The sequence below is a fragment of the Rhinolophus hipposideros genome (assembly GCF_964194185.1).
Source record: "Rhinolophus hipposideros genome assembly, chromosome: 5".
Classification (NCBI taxonomy): domain Eukaryota; kingdom Metazoa; phylum Chordata; class Mammalia; order Chiroptera; family Rhinolophidae; genus Rhinolophus; species Rhinolophus hipposideros.
In genome coordinates, this window is record NC_138051.1 from 54,642,748 (window position 1) to 54,667,840 (window position 25,093).

General features: G+C 46.0%; 1 protein-coding gene across 7 annotated transcripts in view; it reads left to right on the forward strand.

Moving 5' to 3' along the window:
• Positions 1 to 25,093, forward strand: part of TLN2 (talin 2) — a 410,032-nt gene that overhangs the window by 50,075 nt on the left and 334,864 nt on the right. For 5 of the 7 annotated variants that reach the window (XM_081049585.1, XM_081049591.1, XM_081049586.1 and 2 more), the window contains exon 2: positions 22,214 to 22,303. The exons of 1 other annotated variant lie outside the window; for it this stretch is intronic. The gene's annotated coding sequence lies outside the window, so the exon portion shown is untranslated. Of the gene's footprint in view, positions 1 to 9,692; positions 9,827 to 22,213; positions 22,304 to 25,093 lie in introns of those variants that run through there. One more of the 7 variants, XM_081049587.1, reaches the window with a different exon arrangement.

A 25,093-nucleotide genomic window follows, 5' to 3' on the forward strand; every position in this document is an offset into this window, starting at 1 on the left:
TCAGAACCTTAATCTCCATAATGAGCACATCTGTATAATCTTTGGTCTCTAGACTTTATTATCCAAGAAACCCTTTGTTTTTCATTTCTTTTTGTTAGATCATGGTCTATTCACTAATAGAATAGACTGCAATTTGGAAAGCTGGTACTAATGATAAGTATGTTTGGAGTTTAAAGTGGGGAATTGTGGCTTCAAGCTGTGTGGCCGGGGAAAGTTGTAAGGAGATGGTAGGGTTTGGACTGAGTCCGGAATGCTGGGGTGGATTTGCGTAGGTGCAGAGGATGAGGGCATATGTGGAAATGGCTTGTGGTTGAATTGTCAAGGCAAGTGAATGGAATGGTGCAAAGGACCCCTAACACTTTCTTCGAAGTCTCTCAGGCTCAGCCTTCCTTCTCAGAAGTGCTCCTTTGACAGAGTTATCCCCTCTCAAGTTCCAAATCCACTGAGGCTATTGGAGGAACTCACTTCCCACCACCCCTCACTCGAGTGCTTTCTATTTTTGCTCCTGCTATATCCAATAGCAACAAGCTGATTTTTAGCCTCACACTTTGCTAATGTGCTCCTGTGAGGGGCTCATGGCACCAAAATAGAACATGGCTACTCCTCACCCACAGTAGGCCAGGACTGGCTGCACTGAGCCACCTGGGGCTGCCCCTCTCGGGGGCTACTGAAGCAGAATCCTGGGGAGAGACGCCCAGGAATCTGTTTTCTATAAGCCCCAAGGCCATGGATATAGGAGGAGCACTTGGAACCCAACCAGCCTGGCTCTGGTTGGACCCAATAAGCCTGCATAGACTCACCTTACATTAGATTCCATTGGACCCCTTGGGTCAGAGCTGCCCCGAGGACAGCCTGGGAGATCCGAGTGCTATATGGACTCCAAGCCCACAGCAGTGAAGAATAGCAGGGTTCCTGGTTGTTAAGGCCCTAATCTCATACAGCTTCCCTCAAACAAGTACATCCCAAGTCTTTATAGAATTAGGTAGCAGTTATTGAATTGAGTCACTCATTTGCAAATGTAGTTATAGAAATGCATGATCGAGTTAGAGCATTCAGGGAGGGAAGACTTGGGCTTGTGTTGAGCAGGCTGGCAGGGGCCCCTCTCTTCATTGTGTGTTTGCTTCTCCCTCTAGTGTCCTCGGTCCTCGGTCATGTTTCTTTGCTAAAACCCGGGTGGAATTATTCCTCACAGAGAGATGACAGGTTGATTACTTCTGATTAAGGGCTAGAACACTTGAAATCCATGGGAGGAAAAGACATTTATGTTTCAATCACACAGTGTAGACTATTTCTAGTCAAAGAGATGCTTTTATTTATTTATTTTAAGGGGCAGCAAGCTAGTTAACTGAGATATAAAATATTAGAAATAAACTGTGATTGTGAGGAACAATAATTCAGGGAGGAGTCTCGAGAGTCCCCCATCTGTTATCCCAAATCGGAAGCAAGAAAGTACTTTCAAAGCCCGGCACCAGAACCCAAGTACTGACCTAGTTTAAAATGTTAAAATGCAACTTATCCTATTAGCAGAGGACTAAGATGGAGCATTCTTTCAATTTCTTCTTTGTCTAGGGGGCCTTTTTTTTCCTTCAGGGAGAGAGGGCATTATTTGCATAATTTTGCAGGGCAATCGGCTTCTTATTCTTTTTGCTTCCCTTGATGGTGTCTCAGCTATGCAGTTTTAGGAGGAAATTGGCTTTTGATGTGTAGCAAAAATGATAACCGATTTTAATACAAAATAATATAATACTGAATACCGGTTATTAAACTCTCTAGCAGTAGGAAAAATAGTGTCACAAAGCATTAGTTTGCAACGCCTGAAATGAAGTGGCTGAACTTGTCAAGAGAAGCCTTAGAGATACACCACCCCTTAAAGGAGAGGGGGTCCAGATGGCAGGTGGGTGATAAATGGAGGGCTGCCTGGTGCTGTAGTTTTTCATGAAGGGGTCTGTGGAAGTCTTATGCATAACTGGAATCCTTTGCTTGTGAAGGATGGTCTGTGCCAGAGTTTGGTCCTGATGCTGGCGTTTTTCCTTGTCACTCTTCCCTCTCCTTCTTGGAGACTTGGGACTGAAATTGGTGCTTGAGAGACCAAAAGAAGGTAAGCTGGCAAAAGGCAGGGGAGTTTAGAAATCAGCACCTGCAGTACCAGGACCAGCCCCGTGTCCATAGCCATTGGCCCTGAAGTGCCAGGTTCCCTTCAAAAACAAACAAAAAACCAACCTTGGCCAAAGCTCTGCATAGAAAAGACAAGAGAAAGGTGGGGAGTGGCTGTATTTCTAGGCTTAGTATTTATAATAAAAGGTGCATGGTTCTGTGCTTTTATTTTCTGATTTAATCACTATTCACCTCCCCCATCATCTTCTTGCTATTTCTTCCCAGTCCTTGGTTGTAAGAGGATTTGGGTTCTCTGTCCAGTTACTTGTGTGCCACTGCTCACAAACCTTCAATGGCCCCAGTTGCTTCTGTAACTGGACCCCAACACACCTTCTGATGTTCTGAGTGGTCTCTGGCCAGCCAGCTTCCCAGCTGACCACTCAGTGTGTCTTTGGGGTCCTCATCTTTTATTCAGAAAAGTCCCCTGGCCTGGAACTCTCTTCTTCCCACTAAACACTCTCATGATACCAGATCCTATTCTCAGATGGGGTGGAGACAGGAACCTGGCATCACTCAGGTGTACCAGGAGATAGCAGGTAAAGCTCAGGGAGCAGGAAAATTCAAAACCTAATACGGTATCAAAATCACCATGTGTATGGAAGACTTCTTTTTCAGTTAATTTGAGAACAAATTTAATTGTATACAAATACATATTTAGCTTAGACCCCTACAGAATATATAGCTGGGTATGTAGCTTTTTTTTTTTTTTACCTAATGTTATTTTGTGAGTATTTCTCACATCATTAATAGTCCTCATAATATTTTTTTAAAAGTTTACATCTTGCCTGTCTGTGTTTTTTATGTGGTCTGAGGATCCCTTTCTTTAAAATTGCCTGAGGTACTTGCCAAACCTGGATTTCGCAGCCCCACTGCAGGCTGAGAGCAGCGTGGGGGTGGGGCAGGAGGTGGGGTGGGCATCACTGGTGTGATTCTGAGGCACAGGGGGGTGAGAGAACCTCTGCTTCAAACCCACCCCCGCTTGCCACTGTCTGCTCCATGAGTCTGGTGTCTGGTGTAATGGGTCTTTGTGGCCATTTAGCAATCTACCAGGTCAGGGTCAGGTTGGACAAGTAAGGGCTGAGGAGAATCTGGGTTCCTAAGAGGAGTTGTCTGCACAGCCCTGATTACTGGGCCAGGGACTGACCAGGGCTAAGTGAAGGACCTTCCCTGCTGCCTCCAAACAACCTCTGGACCATTTCAGAGGTAGGTGGGCTTTGAGAATACTTTCTAGCCCTTGACTCTGTTTTGGTTTTATTTTTTTACTCTCATGTCAGAGCCATATCGGAAGTTCCCAAATCTTGTTTTGTATCTAATTCCCTCCAAGGCAGGTGACCTACAACTTTATTTTATTTTTTTTATAGTAATTTCAGGTGTACAAAACAACATAATGATTAGACATTTATACCCCTCACAGAGTGATAAGCCCCTCTCCCAGTCTACTAGCCTCTGACATCGTCTAGCTGGTACAATACCACTGACTGTACTCCCTGTGCTGTACTTTATGACCTACAACTTTAGATCAGTTATTTATTTGACATGAGCCCTGGTCTGGGACCCCCGGCATTGGGACGCACGCACATGTGGTAGCACTCTGTGAGTGGATAGGAAAGAACTCTTTCTGGATTCAAACGGAATCAAATTTGTTTTTCTCTCTTCAGCCTTCTTCATCCATTGCTTGGCTTTTCCATTTGCTGGAAGGCAATTTCAGAGCCCTGGGGCCTGGTGGGTTCTTCATCCCATTGCAGAGACGCTGTGTGGCCAGCGAGCCGGAGCTTCCAGCACCCCAGAAGCTCCCGGATGCCTGCGGAGATGCACTTGCTTGGCTCTTGAGCTCTGTTTCTGGAAGGTTTCTAGAGCCTGCTGAGGGCTGAGCATAGGGTGATGACGGGGGCCTTAGAGCTCAGAGGGAGAAGGAAAAGTGCAGGGAGAGGGCACTGCTCAGGGGATTCTGAGGTCTGCGACGATGGAACCAGGTGGGTGCAAGAACTGGCCTCCCGAGCAGCAGATCTGCTCCTTTCGGGTTTCTCCTCTGTGTCTTGCTGATACAATTTCCTCCTAAACTGTCAGATTCTTAGCAGCAGGTACCTATTCCATGAAGTAAGAGATGAATAAGACTTAAGAGAGGGGAAAACCTAGTTAAACTGGAAATGAGAAGAAAACTGACTAGTTTAAAAAAAGTTGTAGTAAAAAACATGTAACATAAAATTTGTTTAGCACGTGAGCCCTTTTTAAGTGTGCCGTACACTTAATCACATATACTCACGTTGTTTCACAGCCACCACCACCATCCATGTCTAGAACTTTTCCCTTAAACTAGAACTCCATATCCACTGAACACTAACTCCTCATTCCCCATTCCCACCCCGGCCACCACCATCCTACTTTCTGTCTTTATGCTTTTGTGGACTCGATGTACCTTGTATAAGTGGACTTATCAAATATTTGTCCTTTTGTATTTGGCTTGTATTTTTTTTTTAATTAATTTATTTATTTATTAGTTTCAGGTGTACAAAACAAGGCAATACTTAGACGTTCATCATCCACATCCCTCACACTGTGAACCCCCCCCCATCCACTATCCCTCCGACCTCACACTGAACTGGCTTGTATTTTTAAGTTCACATTCTTCTATGTCGAGGTTTTAAGTAAGCTCGCTGAGTAAAGTAGAGGCGAGTGGACTTGACTTTCCTCTCTGGGGGAAGCAGTACCCCGCTCCCTCCTGTCCTTGTTGTCCAGAGTGGCAAGGCCAGTGCACTGCTTTAGCTAATCCTCCGCGTGGAATGAGCTGACAACTGGGGGCCCATGAAGTTTGCTCCCAGCTGTTCTCAGGCTTCAACGTTTTCTCTTGAATGCTGAAGTATGGTTGCCAGATAAAATACAGTCAGCTCGGTTGAATTTAAATCTCAGATAAACAGCGAGTCATTTTAGTGTATGTTTCAGATATCGCACGGGATATACTTATGCGAAGGAATGTTTTGTGGTTTCTCTGCAATTCAAACTTAACTAGGTATCCTGTATTATTGTTTGTTAAACCTGGGCACCCCGATGGTGAACACAAAAATAAAGTGGCCATGTAATTGGCTAGAAAGATCTCGGAAGGTGGGCAGATTTGATGGCGGGTGGAGGTGGAAGGTGAGAGGTGATTTGGCTTTATCAAGTGGGCTTTATCAACCCACTTTTGGTAGAATATTAAAAACCTCTAAAAGTAGGATTTTAAAGTAATAGCATAGACTTCTGTCTATCATGCCTGCAGATAAAGAGACACAAAGTAACTGTGGATTGAAATATGACCTGCACATAGCAGGTGCCAAAAATAAGAGCACCGAGCCAAGGTTGCTGACACTTGTGCAGGTACTGGGGCGTCTGACTGCTAGTAGGGACCCAGGAAGAGTGTCTGGGGGGTTCCCCAGGACCAGCCGCATGTCGCCTTGGCCATGGTCTCTCTTGTTGACTGATGGAGCCAGCTGTGGAGACGTGGTGTTATGCAGTGTGAAAAACTGAAATTTGACTCTACGTTTCCCTCTGGTCCCTTCCTGTTTAACAGTCAACTGTCCTTGGATTTATTCTTTTCGGTGGTGCTTTGAATCAGCCTTCCATGTGAGAATTCAACACAAATTCAATGGATGCTGAGTGTTCGCTCTGAGTAAGTTAGGCCGGTACTGAATCATTCTTTCTCTGTGTCTTCTGTGTGGCTGTTTTCACTTCCTCCCCCTTGGGTTTTAGTTGCTGGGGTTGGTTTGCTGTCTCTCCAGTGTTTTGGAGGATAGAAAATGATAGTTTTCAGGGTTTGCAAAGAGTGTGAACCCTTTCGGAGCTGCTGGTGGGTAGGTGGAGAAAATCAGTGTTCGGTGCTATTCTCCACGGGTTGGGCCCACCCACAGATGCGATGAGAGGGCTGTCTGCTGATGAGGTCTGCTGGGGCTCTGAGGACACCCGTATACGTGATACAGCAAAGGTATACGCACTTTATTTGTGGGTTTTGAAGCCCTCACCATTTGTGGCTCATTTGGCCTTTCTTTTCCCCAAGGGACTGTGCAATATTTAATGGCTCAACTCGGATTGTATTCCGGTTGTTACCTTTCCACTGATATCAGTTTATAGAGCTCTCCTCAAACCAGTGTTGGTATGAAGTGGAGGGAGAAATGGAAGAAGGGAGGCCGCCAGGACCCCCAGAGTGGGCTTTGACCGCTGCCCTCTACACACGGGGGAGGCCAGGCCCTGACATTTTAATGCACAACCGTTCCGGCTTCCAGACCTACTGGTTGGATGTGCTGAATGGCCCCTGAGGGTGCGGGGGGGTCAGTCCCCCGCAGGGCTCCTGGTTCCCTGGCTAGGAGCCTCAGTGAGAACTTGGGTATCCCAGGTGGGAACACTTTCATGGGGTGTGGGGTCATTTTTAGGTCTGGTTGTTAGGGGTAGAGCATGTGGCAGGAGGCTCAGAGCAAATGCTTCAAAAGTTGGGTACTACATCTGCCCCACCTCTGGAACTTCAGCTTGACACTGGGCGTGCAGGACTTACGCAGGTGGGAGTTTAATTCTGAGCACTGACGTCCAGCTGCTTAGTGTGGCTCAGCCCCTGGAAGGCTGGTTTCCTTTATTCAGCCATTTGGAGAAAGAATAACCCAGCATAGAAGGACTGAACTCCTTGGAATAAAGGTCTGAGGAGAGAGCTTCCAGAGCATTCTTCCCAAGGCCCTGCCTTCCTTCTAACGTTGTGGGATGGGGCTAAGGGGCCGGGGAGCAGAGAAGAGAGAGCCTTTAGCATATTGTCTTCTCCCTCCCACTTCCCCCCTGCCCCCAACCTCCTCCAGTCCCTCTAGACAGATTCATTCCCTGCTCCTGTTCTTCCCGAGGGGCTGACAGAATCACACATGCTGGAGAAATACTAGACACGGGAGTGGTGTGTGGACAGTGATGTCTGTTATGAAGCACAAAGAATCTGAGCAAAGGAGGGAGGAATATAACAGTTTATAAACAAAACAGCCTTATTTACTGTTCTTTTTTGAGGGTCTGTCATGGGCAAAGGATTATGGCATCTGGTGAGAGAAATACAGAAGCAGTGAGTCCCTGACTGCTACAGGAGTTTGTGATGAGACGGGGGACATGAAATTGCTGCAATTTGCAGGTCCGGAGAGAGGTACCCAAGAGGAAGTGAAGGGCCAGGCTGCTCAGAGGGCTTCATGGAAATGCATCTTCAGCTGCGCCTTGAGAGTTCTGTAAGGTGTCAGAGCACACGGGAGGGCTTTCTGGATGGGAGAGCCTGAGGGGACAAAGACGAGGGAAGGCACAGCGGGAGAAAATCGGGCAGCGGGTTTTTTGTCACGAGCCTATTGCCAAGTTGTATGTCAGCAAACTTTATAAAAGAGTAACCTATATCTCTTCCTCCTACACTTCAATTTCCACTGCACCAGAACACCATTCCGGAGGCCTCCAGCAACCCTTTGGGGGCCAGATCTCACAGCTTATTCTCAGGTGCCCTTACTCCAGGCTGCTCTGCACACTTTGCTGTTTGTCATCTCTTCTCATCCTCTCTCCCTCTTGCTTCTGGGACACCTTACTGTCTTGCCCCACTTTCTCCTGGGGCTGTTCCTTTTCTGCCATTCCTCCTGTCTCCTGCACGTACCTACATTCCTCTCTGGCCCCCCGCACTCTGTTCCCTGGGTGGAGAGCTTCTCTCCCAGGTCCAGGGATGTCTGGGCTGGTGCCCTGCTTTTTGGCAAGTCTTTGTCAATGCCACTGCAGCTAGCCCACCTCCTGGGATTTAGGATTCATAGTCAGTTGAATGACCTGAACCCCTGAATCCCAGAGACCTGATGATCATCCCACAAACATCGATTAAACATCCTCTAGATGCAACGCTTCAGGGGAGACAAATACCAGTAGCCTGGAATCATCTAGTCAATACCTGCTTCCCCTTTAGCTTTCTGTTTCTGAGGGCCTCATTCCTTGAAAGATCTAAATACCTCAGAAGGCTAAAACCCTACTTGTCCTTTTCTATAGCTTCATACTATGTTCCTTAGCCTCAGACTTCCCAGTAATTTAACAAGAGATGACGGGCATCTCATCAGATTTCTAGAGCTGCAGTGGCAGCAGCTTCGGTCACACTGAAGGCGGGTGTGCTCCTGATTGGCTCCTCCCCACGCTTCAGAATGCAGAGTTGAGCCTGAGGGATTTGTGTGTTCTCTGGGTCTGCGGCTTACACAGGAGACTTTGAATTTGACACCCTTGTCACATAGCCAGTGCCTGGAAACCCTGAAACTATTCTTGGTATTCATAATTCACATCGGCTCAGCTTAGGTGGTATTTATAGCACTCCCCTAGACAAGTTATTGCCAAAGGGGGTAGTGCCACTTATCAGGTGCAGTATAGGAGAGACACAGGGCTGAGCATACGCTTTTTCTGGCTAATTTTAGATTCTCAGGGGTTGGGGATGGGAACGAGGGCTTATCACATAGTCAGTGTACTTTCAGAGGCTCCGATCTCCCTGGGAGACTGGAAGGACAGACATTTATGGCCATTTGTGTTGCTGGGGCTTGGCATTGCCCTAGGGTATGATTGGGTCCGTTGTCTCACTGCCCAAGTTCTCCCTAGCTCTGTCCCCTCCTTTCCTCTGGCAGGGAAGAGGGAGTACGGGGCTTCTTCACATCTTAGCATTAGGTCACAAAGCTCTGGGATGGGGATTCAGCATGGGAGATGTTTTGCGAGTAGGGCATCCTGCCTTACAAGCTAAGTCTTAGAACCTACGAATGTTTGACATGCTGGTTAGCTTGCTCATGGCACTGTCTACACTTGGTAAAGGGGGATCTTTTTGGGGGTGTCCTGGAGATTTTTGAGCTGCATATTTTTTAAGGCAGAGGCGGATGACTGCAGAAGAACTAGGCTCACCTCATCTTCCTTGGGGTTAGGCCTTGCTGGCAGAGGAGTCTTTGCAAATGACCTGCGTCCCGGAGAGAGTAGCTCTGCCCAGGGATAGTTCCTGCTGCGACCAAGGCATACGGGAGTGTGGTGGGGCGGGAAACTGGCACTTTCTAGGGTCTCGAGATAAGCCCTGACAAGCTGAGGGACTTGACAGAGGGGAGGCGTGTGGGAGTGTGCCGAGGCAAACGCTTCCCTGCACCTTTGCGAGGCCAGTTGCCAGGTGAAGGAGCCCTGGGTGGATCGCAGGGAGGGTGGCCAAGTCACATTTTGCCCACTTCACTGCTTGGCTTCAGGCAGTCGTCTCTCATTTGTCAGTTCCTGCTTGGAGCACACAGTGCAGATTATCTGTTGTTGTTTGGTGTGGCTCGTGGTGACTCCTGCTACCTGTCCTGATATAAAAAAGCACAGTTTGGAAGCAGGTCTACCAGAAAGCTGGAAAAAAAAGTGTTTTCTCAAATGATAGTGATGTAACAATGGGGTCCGACCCACTGTTCCTCACCAGCAGTTGTCGGGCCTTGGCTTTCCTTCCTAGGGACTTGGACATATTCGTATGAGGCAACAATGGAGCCTTTATTGGCCGGCAGCTCCCGGAGCAGCTCGGCTGCGGCGGTATTGGCACCACTGCGAGAGCGAGGGCTGTGTAGGGATGAGGACGGGGGCAAAGCGGGCTCATAGGCCCAGGCCTTTGCCCACTTTCTTTCCATTCTGAGGATCAGCTACAATCAGCCCTATGCCTTCCCCCCGATTCGCTGAGGTAGGTAATAGAAATGGCAAATCTGTAATCTTTCACATCTTCCGGATGTAATCTTCCGGAGTCCTGTGATTCTATCTTCTTCTGAGCTGGGCCTAATGAGAAACTGCACACTTATTGTCAATAAAGAGATGGGTTTGGTAGGTGCTGGTTTTTCTGTACCACGCCTAGGGCATCTCCCAGACTTCTACAGGTTTATATTATCCTTCTATCCGTGAGCATTTGGGTAGTTTCCAGATTTGGGCTTTTATAAATGAGGCCAATATGAATATTCCTATATGGACCTTTTGACATAGGTGGGTTTACACCTAGGAGTAGTGTTTCAGATATGCTTTGATGTACTTTTCTTAGCACATTCATTCATTGTGTAAATAGTTACTGGGGTCCACTGTGGGACCATCCCTGGGTTAACAGGGAGCTTTGCACTATCCTTGGGATGACAGGGAGCAAGAGGAGCCAGGCCTTACGGGGGCAGAGAGCCCAGAGAGGGGGTCAGCTAATATGGAAGGGTCTCTAAAGAGGTGACAGTTAAGCAGGTTTGAAGGATGAAAGCCAGCTAGCCAGCCAGGTGAGCTGCCTGGGAAAAGAAGACTGTGCAGAGGGAAGAACGTGGGCAGAAGCTCTGACAGTGGTTCCTGCTGATTCAGGATGGCCTGGTCAGCACAGACAAGTCCACGTGTTGGCTAGGCCCTCTCTGAGCATACGGAGTAACAGCCTGGGACACTTCTCTTTGTAGGAGTCAGGAGGGAGGGTTGTTTTAAAATAAAAGTACACGAGGGAAGGACTGCTGCAGTGGCCCCCTGGGGAGGGCCAGGTGGCGTGTACCAGGATTACCCTCTGTGCTGTCCACAGCTGGCCCTTGGCCTCAGTTTCCTGAAAACCTTGTGGAGGTCCAGCTAAGGGAAACCATGGCTGGTTGCCCGATGTGTTGTTAGGGCCGTCTGTTTTGGCAGCTGGCACTGCCCGTTGGGTTTCTGGTGTTTAGCCAGTGACTCATCTTCCCAGACCCTCAGGGTCCAGCTTCCCAGTCTGGGAAGTGACCAGGTGTGGAGGATAGGTGTCATGCCTCAGGGGTGCAGGGAAGTCTCCTTAAGTAGAGGGAACACTGCCTTTAGGAGAAGTGTGGGGTCCTGCTGTAGGCTGAATAGTAAGAGATCCAGCAGGAGGAAGTGGCCCTGAGCTATGGGTGTGGCCCTTGCCCCTGGTCCAGGCCTCCCTTCCAGGACTATCAGATGCAAAGCCAACTTGTGGCAAGGCTCTGGTGGGAATGGGAACCACATGGAGGCGGCAGACTGGACAGCGTCCTCTGGTGACTTCTCCTCCTTTCTGACATTGCCTGTGTCTCATCTTTAATTAAAATACCCTTGTTAGGAAATCTTCTAGGTCTGGTGAAAAGCTATCCTGACCACAGAGCAGCCACCCCCATAAGGAGGGAGGATGTGGAAGGAGACAGACACTAAAACAACTGCAGACTCCCAAGAATTCCCTTTGTGTTGTCCAGTATGCCGATGGGTGTGGTCAGGGGAGTCCTGTGGCCAGGTGGACTATTGATTCACCTTCAGAATAGAGGTGGCTTCTGGTGTTTTCCCCAGCCCCATGGCTCTGGTAACCCTTTCCTGAACTTCTATGGATGTTTTTGTAGCCTTTCTTGCCACTGTCCAATGTTATTAGTGGGTAAAGAAGATAAAAGCCTTTTTATTTAATAAACTACTTCAAACTGTCCGTCTTTTGGAGCAAGCCTAAAGCCACCCACTGACTCGTCCCCCCTCCCACACCCCTGTAGCTGAGGAGGTGGAGGCCCTCTCTGGGATTCCCCTCCCTTCTTTCCTCCCTTTCTTCAAAAAGTCAGATTGTAGTTCTGTTTGTTGTATACGGGTGCTAAGAACCAGGGTCATTAATTTACAGGTCCTGTGTCAGCAGTTGCCTTCCTGCCTGGGTGGCCTCTGGTGGATTTTTCTGCCGTTGGGATCTGCTATCTCAGTCATGTTCGGTGTCAGTACTTCTTACGGTTGGTGGGCACGCAACACTGAGTTGCTGAATAAAAAAAGCCTTCCACTTTCCTAATTAGTTTCTCCTTAGTTCTCATACAAATCTTTATTTCCTAGTACTACTTTCCTTGTCAATGTGAAGTTGTATAGAAAGCCACGTTTGATTCATCTCCAGGGGAGTGAGTACCTTTTATGCTTGCTATTTTTGTTAATATGGTTTATATTTTAAGAGTTGTCTATATCTGCCTGTATTTTAAGTTACACCTCACTCGGGAGATGTAATTAGCTAGAAGTGTTCTTCAGTCTGCTAGGGAACCCAGACACTTCTGTTGCAATTAAGTAATTCGAAATTTAGTGTTCTTAAGGATCACTTTTATTCTTGTTAGCAGCCAAATATCAAGCATTCTTGGAAGGTCTGATGAACTGCTCATTTTAAATGCAAATTCTTTGCACAGTTAGAAGGAAAATGAAATTGTTTTGGCTCCCAGCGCTCACTCTGCATTTTTGCCATTCCTTCTGATGGCCGAGGGGAGGGCTCCTAACTGAATCCTTCAGCATCTTTATTATGATTTCGGATTTGTACTTGAGAGAGGAAGCCTAGCCCTGGGACATTAACTCTCTGTTGCCATCTGTAGAGTTTTCACTAGCATTTTTTTTTTAACCCCCTTAAATGATCTGTGGATTTCCTTTCTCATTCGCTTGATGGTATGTACTGGGAAACTTGTGGGGAATGGATGCTTTTGTTAAACCTTTTAGATCTAGCAGGGGTGGGTGTTGTTGCTTTTTAACCTTAGAAGTTCTACTTCTTTCTCTTTTCTGGGTGTCTTCTCCCACTTTTCCCATTAGCCCAGCTGCTCTGTCCTAGTTGCTTGGGATCTGGAGAATTCATGGCCTCGTGCTTAACGGAGACAAGCATGGCTGGGTAGGTGGTTCATGCGCTTGGACTCTTTGAGAGGGAGAGAGGGGGAGAGAACCAGTGAGCAATGATGAATTTGTGGAGGCAATTGAAGGTGTTAATCTTCTCCCTGAGGTAGACAAGTTACCTACCTTTTCCTGAAAGTGAGAAGTTTACTTGTCAAACAATTTCTGTGTTCTGTGGTTTTAGAGACCATGGAGGGGTTCAGCCTCTCAGCTAAGGTGGTCTCTTTCGTGGCCCTTTGTATGTAGCTGGAGCCAGGAAAAAAGGTTTTGGGCATGGCAGGGTGGTAGCATGTTTTCTCTATCCACAAAACAAGGGCTTGCACACTGAGTTGCCCGTAAGCTTAGGGTGATGGTCTGACTTATGGTTGCCAAGTATGAAAATGCAAAAACCTTATACAGTTGTCCCCCCTTATCCACAGGGGATGTGTTCCAAGACCCCCAATGGATGCCTGAAACCATGGATAGTACTGAACCCCTATATAGACTATTTTTTCCTATACATACATACCTATGATAGTTTAATTTATAAATTAGGCACAGTAAGAGATTACCAATAATAATATTACAATAGAACACTTATAACAATATACTGTAATACAAATTATGTGAAATGTGGACTCTCTCAAGATAGCTGCAATTTCTCATTTAATATTTTTGGACCATGGTTGACTGCAGGTAACAAACTGAGGAAAGTGCAGCCGCGGATAAAGGAGCGGGAGCTACTCTACAACATTGAATGCAGTTGCAGCCAGACTATTTTCTTTTAATTTCATTGCAAAACTGACCTTTTGGGTTTTTTTCTTTTTGTGTATGCGTTTTTGCGCAGCAGAATGTAGAATTCAAAACGTAGTTTCCATTTCTGCCCTTAGTTTGTTGACTGCATGAGTTAATTTAGAGTTGGGAGGAGATCATTGAGTCCAGGAACTCTCTGCTTTTCATTTCTGTGAACGCAGAGGTCACTGGGGACTTTTTTGGGTGGGTGGGTGGTGATAGAAACAAGTTGCTTTCAGCATTTCTCCTCCTTCTAGTGGAAATGTGACAGAGCCCAGAGAGAAGACGGGTGGGAAATGCCCCTAATTAAGGGTGTTACGGTAAGAGGCAGTAGCTCTAGGCTTGGAAAGCGGCCGTGCTGGAAGACTTTGAGAAGTCACGGTGGAACCAGTTTAGAGGTTGCAAAATCTCTGAAACAGGCCCACTTCTGTTTAGTGACAATGAATCGGAGACCCAGGAATTCAGGTGCTTTGTGCAGACATTGTCCCCAGACATTGCCAAATGTCCCCTGAGGGGGCAAAATTGCTCCCTGGTGAGAACTACTGCTTTATATGTGTATGATGCTCCCTTGGAATTCCTCAATACAACTTATATATTAGCATGGCCCCTTTCTCCTTTGGCTTTGAAATGGGAGATACACAGATAAAATGATGTTTCCTACAGCTCTCACAATAGCTAGGACTGGCGGCTCAAAGGCCACTTCTAGGAAAGTGTCGACACAGTTCTGAACTGAATTCCATTGTATTTGGGATGACAGTTTTCCCCGCAGGTGAATTTGATTTTGGTTGTCTTTAGATTTTGGGTGCTGCTGACTTGTCTCCACTAAGCAGCTTATACTTTTAATTTTAGCCAATGGGTGTGGATGGGGACAGTGTGCCCAGTGAGTGGGGGAGAAGTCTAAATACTCCGAAGGCCAAAGAGATTTTGGCAATCTGAAACCAGTGAAGAATCAGGATCCCATTTTGTGAACTGTGTGTTAAGCTCAGAAGAGAATACTCACCAACCTAAACTAAACAGAGAGCTGATGCATGGGTAGATTATAAAGTGGACTATAACCTTAGGAGTTCAGGGGTGCCTGTGAATTGATGGATGCAAAGGGGTGAAGAGCCCCAGACTGAGAGGCTGGAGACTTGGGTTCTGTACCTGGGCTGGCCTCCAACACTCTGTGTCAAGCCACCAAACATTCGGGCAGTAGGTTTCTCATTTGTAGGCGGGAGGGCAAAGCCAACATTCCTGCTTACTGGGGCAGGGGTGAAGCGCTGGGTGATGAACCTGGATAAACCTGAGACTCCTGTGCTTTAATTTTACTCGGGTAATTTGGAGTACAACAGGTTATTTTAGTGTGAAAGTATGCACATACTGAATAAGTGCAAACTTTGCATGACATGAATTTAAGCTAGAACATAGAACTTTCATAAATAAATGAGGGAAATTTCATGCTTGCTGTGAATGGCTTCTCTGTGCCAGCTGGTCCACCTTCTTCTGTCTGGTGGAATTCTGGCAGGAGCGTTTGATAAGACCTGGGCCCAGGAATCTCCAAAGTTCTACATACAAAATTTCTGCTTGGAGCAAACAAGGTACCTCTTTGGTGTAGAATCTTGTGTGTGTTCACACGCCCATCATCAGAGAGGACCTTGGGAAGAATGCACAAGAAGAATAAAGGTTGTCTAGTATTTAAGAATTCAAGTACTTTAAGTTTTCTTTTCTTCCTTTTGGGTTAAATGGGAAAGCTTTGGGCTTCCAATTTGGAGTGTGAGCCTTTTGGAGTGTAACTAAACAATTTGGAGTGTAACTAAAACTGAAAAGAGGATGGGGTCCCCTGCTATTGTGGGACCCTCAGAGCTTAAACATGTTACCTGAGAATTTACTTAATCTAAGAAATGTACCAGAGGAGCTAGCATGTTGAATTAGATTTCTTTGAAATGCCTCTAACAGAATGGTGAGAAGGAGATTGGCCAGTGGGGTCAATATTAAAATTTAAATGACTGATATCTCTGTTACAGCTGGGATTTACTTAACTGGGGAAAGTTAGACTATTAAGACACTTCACCCAGTCAATTTTTGTTTTCTGACATCAATGTTAAGGAGTAGTTTTATTGATGTTGATGTTCACGAAAGTTCTTTAGCAACTAATGTCAGAGGCTTCGGGTTGGACACACATCCCCATGCCATCTGGTTTCTAGAAAGAAATAAGGTCAGTGTCTGGCAGACAAGCAGAAGAACACCTACGAATAAAGTCGTTGTTGAGAAAATAGCCCCTGTAACCATTTGGCAACATGACCTATGCGAGGCAACTTTACTATATGACGTAATAAAGGTGATTTATAATGTCTTCGTGAAAGCAGGAATGGGTAATAGTGGGATTTTTCTTTGTCTTTTCTTGGCATGTAATTGAAACAGAGCTTTTACCAAATGAGAAACATTTGTGTTTGGGGGAACAAAGATTCCAGAGGCTTCTTGACTGGGGTCAGCTCTTGCTTCCTTATTTTATTTGGAGCACGTAAGCAGCCTTCTCAGCTGGGACGGGCATTAACAACATGCCATTTCTATCTGTTCATAAGCAAATGCATTTTCTGACCTTAGGGAATTGTCTCAATTTTCTAGACCCACATAACACATGCGATGAATCAGAAGAAAAACCGTGTGGGTTGATCCATCTCAAAAGTAATATATGGCTTTAGAGTGAATTTATTAATTTAGTTCCTTTAACGAGGCTACTTATCCAGAAGCTGTGTCCTTCATAAAGAAAAGTGTGCCTGTGCCTGCTTTTTCAGTAGGTCCCAGAGGCGCGCTGGGTTTGCCAAGGAAGTCTAGTGGTTCGGCCCTTGGGAAATAGAGTCTGATGGATGGACTAATGCAATTGAATACTTGTGTTGGTGGAGTGTGCCAAAAAAAAACCACAAAAAACCAAAACAAAACACACATCTATCCGCTTGTTCCAGCTGTTTGTGGGTGTGGTTTGATTCTAGAATTGGCATCCTGAGAACTACCCCATAAGAACCTTTGAAATGCTAGAGCATAGGCATTTCATATGTATTTGAGTCATCACTGTGCAGATTTAAGTTGGATGCTATGTAGGGTACAAAGGTAAAGCTGGTGGCGTCCTTGCCTGCTGGGAACTCACTCTAGGGATGGTGAGAGGCACACGAGAAGCTAACTCTGGTGTGAGGTCTCTTACAGGGGCACAAAGGCTCAGGGCATGTAGGAGAAGGAAAGACTAATTTTGGTTGGGAGAATTAGAGGGGTCATCTTGGAGGCTGGGGGATGTGATCTGGATTTGGGGGGAAGGTAGATTTATGTCAGATGAGGGGGTTGGGCTTTCCTGGAAGGAATGACTTGGGTACAGAACCCAATGTGAGTGAGTAGAAGACAGGATGTGGTGGGGTGAGGCAAATCCCAGACACACTCTTGGGACGGGTTTGTGGTTCATGGGTGTGTGTCTATGGGAAGAGGCTGAGTCAGGGGAAATCAGGTAGGGGTCTAAGTGTGCGGGGCCTCATCCCCAGGTGAGAAATCCGAACCGTATCCTGAATGTAGTGAAGAAAGGAAGGAGGTAGAAAAGGCAATACTGCAAGTAGAGCAGAAAGGCATGAGAAAGAAGAAAATGAACACCTTCGAGTCTAATTCCCATCTTTCTGCTGCTGTCAGACTGATTGATGGGGGAAGCTGGGCTGTGCACGGGGGCTGGGCCTTTGAAAGACGTGGATTTTTTTTCTTATATCTTTATTACAGTCCTAAGTTTTCAAACATGAATGTCAAATCACTGAGTTATGCTGGATTTGGGAAAAGGTCCAGTCACACCCTTCCCCTCCCCAAACTCGATTTGTCTTAGTTACCTGCAAAGTCCTCTATAAAGTATTATATCTTTCTCCCTCTCTCACCCTCTCCTTACTGTAAATTGAGTGCCCTGTGTAAGGTGCCAGGGATGCCAGCAGGAAAGGGCAGGACTTGCTCTTGAGGAGCCCCAGGTTGAGACAGATGAGAGAGGATTCTGGAAAAAGATGCAAAGTGAGGTGGTGGGGATTTCCCTGCGGAGAGAAAGGCCGGAGGGTTGTATCGTGTGCTAGTTGGGGTAGTGGCTGGAGAAAAGTCCCCAGCTGTGGGAGGTGATGCAGGTTAGTGTTTACTTAAAAAAATATTTCCTACCTTCACATGTGACTTAAAGTTTCTTTGAAACAATATAGCTTATAAATACTTGAGGGTGTTCTTGTTTTGGGTTGTTTTTAACTCCCCACTCCTCCCAACTGGCAGCTCAGCACCAGTTTAGGACAGAATACAGACTATCTTGTGTTGAAGTTATTCAAGGGATCCTTAATCTATAGATACATCAAGTATTTGCCTATAGGATAAATAATGTCTTGGAAATATTTTTTTACTATTTTAAATATGTAGGGGCTATTGGAATTAATTAAAATTCATTTAAGAGAATTTTTGTCTCGATACCTTTTTCCTCTCCCAGCACTTAGCCCAGATCCTGGCACCTCAGTGTGTAATAAATAAATGGCGAGGGGTGCAGGAGCAGAGCTCCACACAGAGCTCATTCATGCCTCCCACCTGCCCCTTTAGGATTACATGTCGTACCCCCATTACCCTGGGGTGCTTTTGGGGGGAGAGGCACCATGAGGCCTGGGGCTTGGGGCCTTTTCCTGCCTGTGTTCTCCCACATGTGTAAGAATCACTAGGAATTAAAGTTTAGCACTGTTCAGTCCCCCAGAGATGCAGGCCTGTTATTCGAGGGCCCACTTTCACTGCCAGCGCAGGACCTTGCTTTGAAGGAACTAGCTGTTGGAGGAACTGTTGAAGGAACTGAGTGACTAATGCCCTGAGGATAAGCCGGGGTCTCACTCCTCACAGAGTTTTCAGCCCCCTCCTTGGCTGAGGAGCCCTGTCTGTGGATTGTCTGGGTTAAACATCAAAAACTACCTCTGGAATCTGTTTCCTGGCTTGGCCATTCTCCCAAATGGGTCCCATAGGGTCAAAACAGTGACTGTGCCTGTAAGTGAGCATTCCGAATTTGAGAAGGATCCCACTTAGGCACAGTCGCAGTGGGAAAGGGCCATGAGATCATTGTGTTCCCATGTTAGTTTCTGAAACCCTTTGTCCTTCTGGAATTGGCAGGCCTTTACTTTTCCTGAGCTCTTACCAATGGTTTCCCTGTAAGCTATTGTTTTGAGTCAATCAACAAGAATGTTGGGCTTGCATGTGCGTGTGTGTACTCCCGTGAAGGCTCATCCATACATTCTCACAGCCCCCCACACGCCCCGTGCCCCCCAGGAAAGCCACGCCCATCTTGAACTCAGGAGAGATGGTTGAATCCAGTGGGATGGTCTACCTTTGAAGATGACATTAGAGAGTAGGTCTTGTATTCTTCATGTGTCTTTCACTTTTTTTTTTAAAGTACAGACTTGTGCTAGAGTAGAAGAGACTGTTAGCAAGAGGTAAAGGACTATAATATTTCCTTTATTTGTCACATACTGCTGTGCATTGGTCCTGCACAGGGCTACCCAAAACCAGGTTAAAATGTTTGTCATGTTGGTGTTTGGCTATTGTAACTAAAAAATAAAAGTGATAGCTTTGCTAGAGCAATTACAAAAAGGGATCTTTGTTTGGATGGCGTGCTCTTGCTCAAATTATTAGGAAAGAAGAATACTTTGCGTGTTTGGTCAATGTTATACTGGTAAATGTGTGGGAAGGGCTAGGAATTGAGACTTCCTGGTCATGTCTTTCTATACTTTACCAGTTTTTCTGGCCAGTGGATGACATGACCTACTCATTGACTGAGCAGGATTCTCCCAAGGAAGGTAATGACGAGGCACCTGAAAGGGAACTGCGGCCTGTGGATGTATCCACCTGAGGAAGAAGCTGGCCAGACATTCGTCTGAACTTTGCAGCAGTGTCTGGGCTTTGCGCCGTTCTTAGCTTTCAGGAAGATGTACTGAGATTGTTCACGGTCACAGAATGTGCCACAGGAAATAGGCCTGCAGGGCGTGTGAGAGGAGACCAATGGGTTTACAGAAATCCAAAACCAGCTCTTCCCAGACTGACAGGCAGCATCAGAGGTCAGTGTGGCCTCGGCCCAGAACACAGGACCGTCCCAGGGTGTGGACTTTTAAAAATGAAATGTATTTATAGATGGTGCCCCACCCCTTGACCAGCAAGGGTTCACACTCCACAGGGTTTTTCGTGCGTCTTACACAAGGGCTGAGAACTCTTGGAGGTCGCTGTCCCTACTGTGCATCAGTCATTTTAAAAAAATTTATTTACTTGACATACACATAAGAGAGTATGTAAAACATGTAGGTATAGTTTGAAAGGGAAAGTGAACATCTGTGAAGCCAACAACCAGATGAAGAAATCAACAGTACAGAACGTCTTAGAAGCTCCCCCACTGCCTCAGAGGTGATGGGTGTCTTAACTTTTTGTTTTAACCAATCTTTGCTCTGCTTATTTTTATCACCTATGTATGCATTCCTAAACAGTATGTATTTTTGTTGATTATTTTTTAGTTTTGAAAAATTGAGTACCAAGCACAAACATAGCTTTGGGGAGGTCCCCATTGAAATGCTTGAGCAAAGGGTCCTAGGAGAAGCAGAGGGCTCCCAAACCATTGTGAGCTTTGCTGGCGGCAGAGTCGTACATGTTCCACCGTAAGGGCTCCACGAAGCCCGTTTCCTCACTGGTTCCTTCCCTTGTGGATCACTTTGTAAATGGGGTTGCCATTCACAATGCCATTTACGAAGGGGTTGTAGAAAGTTAAGAGAGTTATAAAAGGGGACTCCTTATAACGTTTTAATTAAGCAGGGGTCCTTACCCAGGGGCGCAGAGAGAACTTTCAGAGGGGTCAGAAACCCTTTGAAACTGAATGCGTTATGTTCTTTTGGGTGAAAGAGTCCATCATATTTCCAGAGGAGTTTGTGGACCCTCCTTCCCCATAAGAATGAGGAATAACATGGAATTTAATTTTTTTTTAACGAATCTTGGAGCTGTTGAGGATTTCTTGAAATGGGTTTTGTCTGCTTGTGTGTGAGTCTATGTTGGCTTTTTACATTTGAGTGTGCCTAACTGTTGAAAGGGAAGTGAACAGGGAGTTATACCTTAGATTGTCTGGGGTAGAATCCTTGATTATTTACTTGCTAATTACTTGCTGTGGGTGGCCTAGCAGGCTTTGCATTTTCACTGAGCCTACATCTCCTTCTCTTGACCCAGAGTAACGAGAATACTAAAATGTAGAAAAAAATTGGAATGGTTGTTGTAGTTTCAAAACAAATGACCTCACTGCCTAAATTCTATTTTATGCAAAAGAAACCCTTTTGCTTTATAAATAATAGTGGACCTTTGGGGAAACAAATCCAAATACCCATTTAGTGAGGGTGGGGACAGATTTGTCACTGCTGAATCTAACTCCCTAGAAACAAAATACAACTATTGTTACACCAACCTCGGAGTTATTTCCTAAGAGATATGGCAATTTAAATGTATAACAACTGACATTCACATATGCTTTGTATAAACTGACTTAATGTGAGGTACTGTCAGCTGTGTTCCAGCAATGGAAGGGAATACTAGAATCCTCTAGATGAAAGACACCTGTGTTTTATCCAGTCCACACTCTTTACAAATGAGTTGACTGAAGGGTGTGTAAGGTTAGGTGTGAGCCGCTCAAGGTAGCTTTGATTTATCAGGATCAGGGGGAACCAGAACCCCAGGGGAAGAGGTACCTATTTAGATGATTATGGTTTAAATAGATGAAGGTTAATTTAAGAAACCATAATCAGAAGACATTTCCTAGAGAATTAGCATTTCAATCATTTCATTTTAACAAAATGATCATTGACAACTGTCTTAGCCCACCCATCTTTGAAGTGTCCTACTTCTTATGGTCTCCAGGCAATTCCCAGGAGGGTTCTGGTCTCCAGAATCTGTAACCTAATGTGTGGAAAAGGAGCTTTGTCTGGTTCTGTGTTGTTCTTTATATCTCATACATTCAGAACTTTTAGGTCTTTAGGCTTTCTCCGCAGTGTGTAGATTTTTTTCTTGCACTCAAATGTGAACAATTCTGGGCTTTTGTTTTTTGTGTTTTTTTTTCAAATTTTGTTTTTGAAGAAAACCAGGAGTTTCAGTTTGGCTGTTGGAAGTCTTTGGGGATTAAGGAGAGAGAACTGGAGGGAATGGTTAAAATTTGGAACTTCAGACTGTCTTGTCTCTTCTCGGTTAAGAGCCAGACAGAATAAGGATAACATTTATTTAGAAACGGAGTTTTATTAAGGAAGGTAATTTACAAGTAAATTTTGCTTTATAGATTCTGTGATTCCATTCCTGGACTTGCCATGACTTGCTGCTGATTTTGGACAAGCCTGTTTTCTTTCTGAGTCTTGATTTTTCTCATCTGTGAGGAGAGGGGTTGGGCCTGATTGTCTCCAAGGGCCCTTTGCCACCGCCTGTCTGGACTCCTCGTTGTGGGGTTTGCAGCCAGAGGCTTCTCTGGAGCTGCGGGTGGTGGGATGGTGCCTCTGTTGAGACTGAAGGCAGAGGGTTTCCAGCTGTGTCAGTGCACAGTGCTCTGAAAACATTTGCCCCACATTAGCATTGGTCTTTTGCACGCTCTTTATAATCTGGACCCTACTAGTGTCATTCACTGTTGGGAGAACGTCGCTCACCCGCCAGTGTGGCCACCTGCGCTGACACGTGTCATTTGTCTCTTCTTTGCCAGCGTGCTGCTGCAGGGTAACATCTGGACTGGGCTCCTGGACCCTTGGATGCTTGGCTGCCCACAAGTTCTTGGATTGACTTGTTGAAAGCAGTGAGTAATCTCCATGTTTCTACTTTGCAAGCAACTGTAGACCAGTGGAATCTGAGGACTGGAGGGGTTGTGGCTGGTAGTCACAAAGTCCAATCAGGTCAGCTGATAGACTGACACTGAGCTCCCTTCCACTGAGCTCCAAGAGCCTTGGCAATGGCAGCTTTGACTCCAGACAGGGCCTTTCTGCCCCCAACAATCTTAATGGTCGTGGAGCCCTTTGAATCTTCCTCCTTGGAGCTTCTTTGTTCCACTACCAGAGCCAAACCTACAGGTCTTGATTTTCTGTCGTTACTGGCCTCCAGGAAAAGACTCTTTGGGTGGCAAAGGGAGGTGCTGTTCCCTCTGCCTGATATCCTCTTCTCCAGCATGTCCCTCTTCATTCGTCGTATCCTAATGCAACCCCTAATGCCAACCTCTCTTAGAGAGGTCTTCTCTGACAACCTCGTTTAAAGACGTCTTCCCTACACCCCATATATTCTGTCTCTCTCCCTCAGACCCTTAATTGCATCTTTCTTTGCACTTACAACAGGATAGGTCTCTTCAGTCATTTGGCAGACCATTCACTCACTCACTCATTCAGTGAATATTTGAGGACTACACGCCAGTAAGGTGGGCAGACTGTGCTATCATGGAACTTCCATGAAGAAAGAAAAAGATCAAGTAGAAACCTACGTAAACCATCACAACTGTATCTGGATAGACTTTGTTGTAAATGCTCTAAAGCAGGGTCATCTGGGAGGTCTTGTTAAAATGTTGATCCTGATTGGGTAGGTCTGGGTGAGGCCTGAGAGTCTGCATTTCTAACAAGCTCCAGATGATGGCCATGAAGCTGGTTTGTAGATGATATTTGGAGAAGGGAGGTCAAAGCTTCCTGATGCATGTGAAACTTGTCCTTGCCTGTGACTCTTGATGGACTGCCTGAGGTGTGTGTTTGAAAAGCCACCAGAGACCCAGTGGGATTTTGTCTGGCTGCATTCACATGAGGCTGAGTGAGCTAGAGTATGAGTCAAAAGTATAGGAGTCTGTTACCCTCACCTGTGTCTGGGGGCTTGTACCTCAATATTGTTGTTGTAGGTTGTGGTTTTGTACCTTAAATAACGTGCTTTTCAGATTCACGAGATGAAATCCTGTGGGGTTTCTGCAGTGTGCCTCTTCCATAAGTCAGTATTTCTGAAAAGACTGAGGGTGTTTTTTTGTTCCTAAGAGTAGGCTGTATGAGCTGGGCTAATGTGGCACTTCAGTGGGGTGTGGAGAAGAGAGACCATGTTAGAAGCTGCGAACTGACCACAGAAACCTCAGAGCAGACAGAGGGAGGAATTCAGGGCAACCCTGCCAAAGGGGTGTCTTGAGTCCAGGCAGTGAACTGGCCCTGGGATTGTTCGCTTGAGACACCATATGTGGTTGGAGGCTCGGCAACGTTGCACGGATGCCGTCAGACCTTTCAAAAGTCTAATTTTCATGAGAAGACAATTGGATTCTCCACTTGAGTAGTTACTAGTTCTAACAGCCATTTGTGGAGTACTTAAAACGTAGTAGGCATTGGGCAAAGTGCCTGTCACACGGGCTTGTGCTTTAACCCTCCCCATCGCCCGTTAGGCAAGTAGTCTCCGTTTTACAAAGAACGAGACTGAGGACGTGGGTGAAGGAACACACCTGGGTCCTTCCCAGGTGTGGGTCAGGCAAGTAGGGTCAGGCTCAGGGGTCCAGCCTGTCCGTTGGGCCCTAGGTTGCTGATTATTATTCTCTTCTTCCAAGGTGATATCCACCTCTATAAGCGAAGTCCTCCTGACCTTTGTGTGAGAGAAAGCGTATTTTTTTTAAAAAACAAAAATATAATAATAAAACAATGTTCTGCTTAATGTATTTTAAAATCTAATAACATAGACATTGATTCCATGCTAATATAAATCTATCCCATATTGAAAGACTGCAGATTACTTGTGTTAATTGTTACATATTTTTTAAATGAAAAGTTCTATAACCTTTCATTCTCCTGTAGCTGGCTGGGCTTCTTTCCCTCCCTTTTCTTGCTTTGATTTTGGTAATGTTGCAGTGAGCATTTTTATAATACTTATTTGTAGACCATGTGGCATTTTTATAGAATTTCAAGGCCGAAAGCTATGTACCTTTAAAAATCCACCTTTCAGAAGATGATATAATCTATGTTCCCAACACCTGTGTAGGGACCCTCACTGGCACAGAATATTGTTACCCTTTAAAATTTTTATTCTGAAAGCTCAATCAATATACACAGGCTTCTTAAAAACACACACACACACACACAAATAAACAAACAAAAAACCATGGCCATGCCAGGTCTGGGAGTTCACAGGGCTTCACACAGAGCCTCTAATCAGCAGGGGTGCCGGGGGTCCTTTCCGGTCCCGTGGTGCAGGCTTCAGGACCTCATCACAGAGCTGCTTTGGGCTTGGCCACTTCCGAGGGCTCCGTCTCTGCATCCCGCCTGTTCTTGTTTGTGCCCAGCGGTGCTGACTTGTTGATAGGTGCTCAGAAGCGACCACTTCTGTGCCAGCGCACGTGAGACAGACGATGTGGGTCAGGTGGGAGGCTGCCCATGGCAACCTTGGCCTCTCTCTCTTTCTACTTCCCCTCCCTCCATTCTTGCTCAGAGGGAAGCTTCTTGGCTCACTAGCTGTGGCCATGCTGAGCAGTCTGTGGCTGGGGTCTCCCAGGCACCCAGCATCACTCTGTGACATTTGTCAGGAGCGCATTTCTCCAAGGCAGAGTCATGGTCCCTCTCTGTCATTTGGCAGGCATCTGTGGCAGATC